The following is a 7,428-nucleotide window of genomic DNA, read 5'->3' as shown; positions in this document are numbered from 1 at the left end:
TATTACAATAGAGTTCGAAACTATACAGAAAATAATACAAGAAGCCATGAGAAAATCACACTTTTACAACCTTGAAAGATTCGGCAAGTGTGGGGAAAATCGGTGGAAGGATGGAATGATTCTTATGGTTTGTGGTGGATGAATCGGCTAAGTAATTTTCTGTATAGGGTTTGGTAAAGTTTCGGCTATGTAATTGCAAGGGTAGAGATGATCTCCTTCTGCCCTTGAAGTCATGCTTTATATAGAAGAAAAACCCTAAAGAAGCCGGCCACAAAGTTGAAACCAAGTTGGTTTAGGTTTCCTTAGTTTTTCTCAATTCGGCAGAATGACCTCCGTCTGATGATTACGTCATAACTCCCTCTAGAAAATAGATATTGAGATGATTCCAATTGATTTGGAAACTAGACTCCCGTAGCTCTCTATACATATCTAGAAAGTTTTGTGATTCATTGTGAGCTGTCCTGGAGAGTCCGTTGAAGTTGAGAGACGTGCACAGAAATTTTCCCGAAATTAATCAGGGTTTTCAAGACTTGGATATTCCTTGATATTCTGCCGAATTTAGATCTTCTTCTCCATATTGGACTTGGTTTGGACCTCTCCTTTCATGGACTAGGCTTCGTGGATCAGCTGCTTTGCTTCCCTAGGTCCATCAGGAACACTTCTCTCGGCAGGCAGTAGGTTACTCTGTTCTGACAGTCTGACCTTCCGGGAATGATTCAGGCATAACTCAATTCTCCTGATTCTTTCTCCATGACTCTTCTACATGTCACCTAAGTATCAGAGAAGTTAAATCAATTTGTGATAATGTAAAAGCTTTACAGAATCATAAGAACATCTCTAAGGCTCCACAAATCGGCTTTTGACAATTTTCTACATCATTCCTCTATGTTTAACACGTTTTACGCACAACTCTACCAAAAACTTTCGACTCTACATTATGACTCTATTCTACGACAATAAGAGATAATCAAAGTACAAATGGTGGTATTACATATTAAGAATGTCGCATTTTATATCTCCTATCAACTACCCCACACTTATCCTTTGCTAGTCCCTTAGCAAACTAAATACAAGGCTCTACTACAAACACTACTAATGCCCTTAAACTATTGTCTCAGAATCTTTATCATGCATAGCTTTCAAATTTGAACAATCGAGTGTAAACACGTAAATTCCAAGTTTCATAAAACATATATCATGGCATGAAAGTAAGAAGTGAGAACAAATAGCATGAACACACAAGGTCAACTGATCCTCCTCACAATGGCATACTCTCTTCTTTTCACTCGATCATGGCATTCACTCATAAGTATATGCAAGAGAACAGATTGTAAGACAAGAAATAGCTTGGATATTTCATCAAATAAAAGCACTTTGTGAATAAAATTTTTTGGAAAAACCTTATTTAACAACTAAGTGCAAGAATGGACCAAAACCATATGCTCAACTCATGAGAAAATCTCCACAAATCAAAGTTAGTCATCTTAAGAATCATGAATCAATCTCAATAATGGTTGTAATGGGGCTCGGCTGCATAGGGTAGGAATTTTTTAGGATAAGTGGTGCTTTAAGGCATCACCAAGAGTTTAGCAAAGCTCGATCCTCCTTATGTCTTCACTCCAAGGGCCGAATTTCATCTTGTTGGACCCATACGTCATTCTTAACTCCTCAAAGCATCATGAACACGAACAAATGTCACATATTACAACTTTAGACCTTCAAATATACACAAACTCCAAATTCAAAACACTTTCTTTTGTAGTGTGCCGTCCCTTTCTTTTATTTTGTTTGATCCGATTTTCATATATATATATATATATATATATATTATTTTTTTTTCAGATACTAAAGTTAAATTTTTTTTTTTGATAGGTTTCGGCACACACAATTTACATCAGTTCACTCCACACTTGTTTCTTAACATCACACAAACATAACTCCACATTGAATGTAAGCTTTGCCAAGTCTTGATAACAAGGTAAAAGGATATAACTATTCTAAGTAAGGGAATTTTATATAGGTGATGAAAGAAAAGGCTTAATGTAGGCTCAAAGGGGTTAAAACTAATGAGCCCCATGATGGGCACAAATAGGCACATGCTTTATTTGGCAATGGTGGTAATCCTAAAGAGATCAATTCAATCCTTTTCAATATCAAGACATGTTATGATTATAGAGTTTCGATAATCACATGAGCGAGTTCTAGTACATTCTAGAGTCCATTAAAAAGCTATAGCACATAGTCATTGAATATGCAAAGAATGATGAGGTTTATGATAGTGAATTTCGAAAATTTTTGCATATTATCACTCAAGAATAAAGCATTTAGGCACAATAGCTCACATGGGTTGTTATAGAAACAAATTAACAAACATGCATGCTTCACAATCAATCAAATCTCAAATGTTCATTGATAGGAGCACAAAGTGTGACGTTCTTAATATGTTTATACCCTTTATTTACCCTTTGTTAACTCCTATTTAGTTGTTTTAGCTTTATATTTGTGTTTAGTGTAGAATAATTGCTTAATGTAGAGATATGTAGGTTTTAGTGTTAGAATACATAGTATTTTCGGATTTGAATAATTTGGTGTTGAAATTGTGCTAAGTGTTGGAAATCCTTGTTTACTCAGGATTCCTGTCTTGATCAGGATTCCATCTTTCCTCTTTCCTAGTTTCTAACTTTCTTATTTCTATTTCAGGAAAGTCTAAACCCGTGTTGACTAGGAAAATGTTTTCCTGACTCATGAGGGAAAGGTGGCCGGCAGCTAGGAGTTCCTGCTTGAGCTAGGAGAAGTACAATCCGAGATATGTATGGAAGATGCCGTGAGATTTCCCAAGTCACCAAGGAAAGAGACCGTGCGGCCCAAGAGAAAAGATTTTTCCAAGTTCAAGATAGTTTTGTCATTCCTTAATGCATGAGGATTACTTGAAGAACAAGAGAAGAAATTAAATCCAACTTGGACTTGGTTTTGCCGATTCAATAGGATTCCTTGTGCTTGAGGAATTCTTAGAGATCAAGACTTGTTACTCTATAAATAGGGCACGGCATGGCAGCAATTATCATCATCAACCCGTGCAAATAACACCAAAGCCTTTGCCGAAACTCCATCAACCTCCAAACACCATAATCCGATTCCACCATCATCCTTGATCCAAAGCACGTAGCCTAGGATTCCGCTCACTCAAAGAATAGAACAAGTAGGGATATTCTGAGAGTGTAATTCATCTTTTACTTTCGGATTAGTATGTGTTTGTTCTTCTTGATGTTTGTTTTAGGTTTTTGCTTAAGTATGTTTCGATTCTTGTCTATGAGATAGAAACACTTTTGAACCATGTTTTGAATTAAAGTTTTCAATTTTTAATCAATGATTTTAGGTTTTATGCCGTGAGTTTTATGTCTATATACTTTAAGATTTTCGGTGCATTCTTCCATTATCATGTGTAATTGATAGAAGTAGTTGATATTGCATGTGTTAATCATCCAAAGTTCGACTTTGATACAAGTAGTTGATAAGTTGCATTGTCTTTGTTATTTCACCGATTTTCTACCTATGTTTGATTTGGACTTGTGTTTAAACACATCAATTCTTTATGTGATACGTAATTGCATGATTAGTTTATGTGTGTGACCTATAAGTAGAGCACGTAGCCGAGCTTGTTTGTGTCACGATGTTGAGTGAAACCCGTAGTCTAATTCTAAGTAGGTCTATGTCATAGGAACCACGTAGGAACTTATGTGCATATCAAATTTAGGTTGTATAATTGCTCACGGTGTAGACTTAAATGAGATTAGAGATCGTCTTCTTTGTTCTTACATGGTTGTTTGGTTAAGTTTGCATGATTGTTGGTTGATCACATGTAAATATGTATAGAAGTAATTTAGGATTTATTTTCAATGTTTATTCCAAAATCATCAAAACCTTTAAACCCTATATGCTTATTTCGACATTTTTATTAGATTAGATGGATCTACCCTGTAGTTAGATCCCCAGTTTAGAACGATCCCTGCTTGCTTTATACTACGATTGATTTGTTGACAGGGTTAATTGATGCGTGTGCAAATACGTCTTATAATTCATACCAGTCCACAATATCCATGAAACTTACAATTTCTTTAAATAAATGTCGAACCATCATCTATGCATTCAAAGACATAAGCATCATTGACTTTAAGGGCATTCTAAGACTCAAAATAAAACAAAACACTCATCTTTTTGTTGGATCCGATTTTCTGTTTTTCTGAATTTTGTCTTTGGTTTTCTTTTTATGACTCAAAAACTATAGTTAAATGACTCAAACAAACATGTTATTATGTAAACCTCTACCCCACACTTAGAAAAATTACATTGTCCTCAATGTAATACCCGAAATCATGTCATAATTTCCTAAGCATGTGTCTAAGTCACATAACAAACACATATACAATTCAACCATAAGAAATGAAGGGATAAAAATGATGCAAACTCTCGGTGACGGCTCCTTCCCCGCTACGGTTGAAATGAGTTGCCTCTCATGTAACGCTTAATGTTTAAAGTCCTTTAGCCTAGACTCTTCATCTTCATAGTGGCGTCACTCTCCATGCCGTGGGTCTTTAACGTTTTGCTCCTCAACGTTGTACTCCTTGAATGCCTTGTAATAAGGCTTAAGTCGATGACCATTCACCTTGAACGTATTTCCTGATGTACTACTTTGAATCTCAACGGCACCATGAGCAAACACATTAGTAATAACAAATGGACCTTGCCAACGTGAACGAAGCTTACCTGAAAAAAGTTTAAGTCTTGTGTTAAATAAAAGAACTTGTTGCCCTATTTCGAAACTCTTTCCCCTTATCATCTTGTCATGATAAGCCTTTGTTTTCTCCTTATAAATCATAGCCGAATCGTAAGCTTCGTTCCTAATCTCCTCAAGCTCACAAAGTTGTAGCTTCCTATGCAAACCGGCCGAATCTAGGTCCATGTTGAATTGCTTCACCGCTCGCCATGCTCTATGTTCAAGCTCAACCGGCAAATGACATGTTTTCCCATAGATGAGCCGAAAAGGGGACATCCCAATAGGCGTCTTGTATGTTGTCCTATAGGCCCACAATGCGTCGTCTAAACGATCGCTCCAATCCTTCCTTGTTGGACCTACAGTTTTCTCCAAAATCTGCTTGATCTCTCAGTTTGATACTTCAGCCATTCCACTAGTCTGAGGATGATATGGCGTTGATATCTTGTGAGTGACTCCATACTTCTTGAGCAAAGCCTCTATGGTGCGGTTGCAAAAGTGAGAACCTCCATCACTTATCAAAACTCTTGGAACTCCAAACCTAGAATATATGTTAGTTCTCAAAAATTCTGCAACAACTTTAGAATCATTAGTCTTGGTGGCTTTTGCCTCCACCCACTTAGAAACATAATCAACAGCCAATAAAATGTAAAGGAATCCCTTAGAAGAAGGAAAAGGTCCCATGAAATCAATTCCCCAAACATCAAAAATTTCAACAACAATAATAGGGGTTAGGGGCATTTGATCTCGCTTACCTAAATTACCTGTTCGTTGGCAACGATCACACGTCAAGCAAGTCGTATATGCATCTTTGAAAATCGTTGGCCAAAAGAAACCAGCCTCAAGTACCTTCATGGCTGTCCTCTTTGGTCCAAAATGTCCTCCACATGCCTCCTTGTGACAAAAATCAAGGATGGACTTATGCTCGTCTTCAGAAACACATCGTCGAATGACTTGGTCCCCACATTGTCTCCACAGGTATGGTGCATCCCATATGTAATGTCGAGCCTCCTTCTTGAGCCGAACCTTGGTTGCATACGGCATGGTGCTAGGAAGCTTCCTAGACACAAGATAATTCACTAAATCAGCATACCAAGGCTCCTTCACATCCAACCGAACAATTAGCTCATCCAGAAACGTCTCCACCAATGGAATCGACTCCTCCTCTTGCACAATTTGGCTCAAGTGATCCGCCACCACGTTGTCGGTTCCCTTCTTATCCTTGATCTCGATATCAAACTCTTGAAGCAAGAGAATCCATCGAATGAGCCTCGGCTTCGCAATCTTTCTTTGTCAATTAAGTACCTTAATGCTGCATGATCACTATACACAACAACTTTAGAATTACAAAAGATAAGATCGTAAATTTTTCTAAAGACAAAAATAACTGCTAAGAGTTCTTTTTCCATTGTCGAGTTGTCACAAGCCAGGACCCATTCCGCCGTAACACGATATTGTTCGCTTTGGGCCCACCGGCCCTCACGGTTTTGTTTCCGGCAGCTCAGGAGCAACTTCCCAGTAGGTCACCCATCCTAGGATTGCTCTAGCATCAACATGCTTAACCTCGGAGTACCCATCCCCTCCGAAGCCGCTGAGCCACCAAAATGCCTCGTGTTAGATTGGAGGTGGGCATGTACATATACAACACATAACCCCTCTCCGTTTGGCCGATGTGGGATATTACAATTAAAAATTGGGGTAAGATCCAGCACAAGGATGGGTAGCCTTAACCGGATGTGGTAACAGGTAAGTCCTAAGACTTTTCCCGTCCCTGTCAGGGGAGATGCCAACCATCTCTCCTTTCTACGAACACGATATTGTTCACAACCCAGGACCCCATTCCGCCGTAACACGATATTGTTCGCTTTGGGCCCACCGGCCCTCACGGTTTTGTTTCCGGCAGCTCAGGAGCAGTTTCCCAGTAGGTCACCCATCTTAGGATTGCTCTAGCATCAACATGCTTAACCTCGGAGTACCCATCCCCTCCGGAGCCGTTGAGCCACCAAAAGGCCTCGTGTTAGATTGGAGGTGGGCATGTACATATACAGCACATAACCCCTCTCCGTTTGGCCGATGTGGGATATTACAATCCACCCCCTTTGGGAGTCCGACGCCCTCGTCGGCACACTCGCACCACACGGCAGAGTGGCTCTGATACCATTTGTCACAAGCCAGGACCCATTCCGCCGTAACACGATATTGTTCGCTTTGGGCCCACCGGCCCTCACGGTTTTGTTTCCGGCAGCTCAGGAGCAGCTTCCTAGTAGGTCACCCATCCTAGGATTGCTCTAGCATCAACATGCTTAACCTCGGAGTACCCATCCCCTCCGAAGCCGCTGAGCCACCAAAAGGCCTCGTGTTAGATTGGAGGTGGGCATGTACATATACAACACATAACCCCTCTCCGTTTGGCCGATGTGGGATATTACAATTAAAAATTGGGGTAAGATCCAGCACAAGGATGGGTAGCCTTAACCGGATGTGGTAACAGGTAAGTCCTAAGACTTTTCCCGTCCCTGTCAGGGGAGATGCCAACCATCTCTCCTTTCTACGAACACGATATTGTTCACAACCCAGGACCCATTCCGCCGTAACACGATATTGTTCGCTTTGGGCCCACCGGCCCTCACGGTTTTGTTTCCGGCAGCTCAGGAGCA

The 7,428-nt window shown here is 39.8% G+C and overlaps 1 pseudogene; it reads right to left on the bottom strand.

The window, feature by feature from the left end:
- Positions 1-4,570: 4,570 nt before the first annotated feature.
- The window catches only part of LOC101293388, a 10,304-nt pseudogene continuing 7,446 nt past the window's right edge, over positions 4,571-7,428 (bottom strand).

Source organism: Fragaria vesca, linkage group LG4, assembly GCF_000184155.1.
Source record: "Fragaria vesca subsp. vesca linkage group LG4, FraVesHawaii_1.0, whole genome shotgun sequence".
Lineage (NCBI taxonomy): Eukaryota > Viridiplantae > Streptophyta > Magnoliopsida > Rosales > Rosaceae > Fragaria > Fragaria vesca.
Note: the sequence above shows the minus strand (reverse complement) of the source record. Positions and strands in the feature narration are given on the sequence as shown.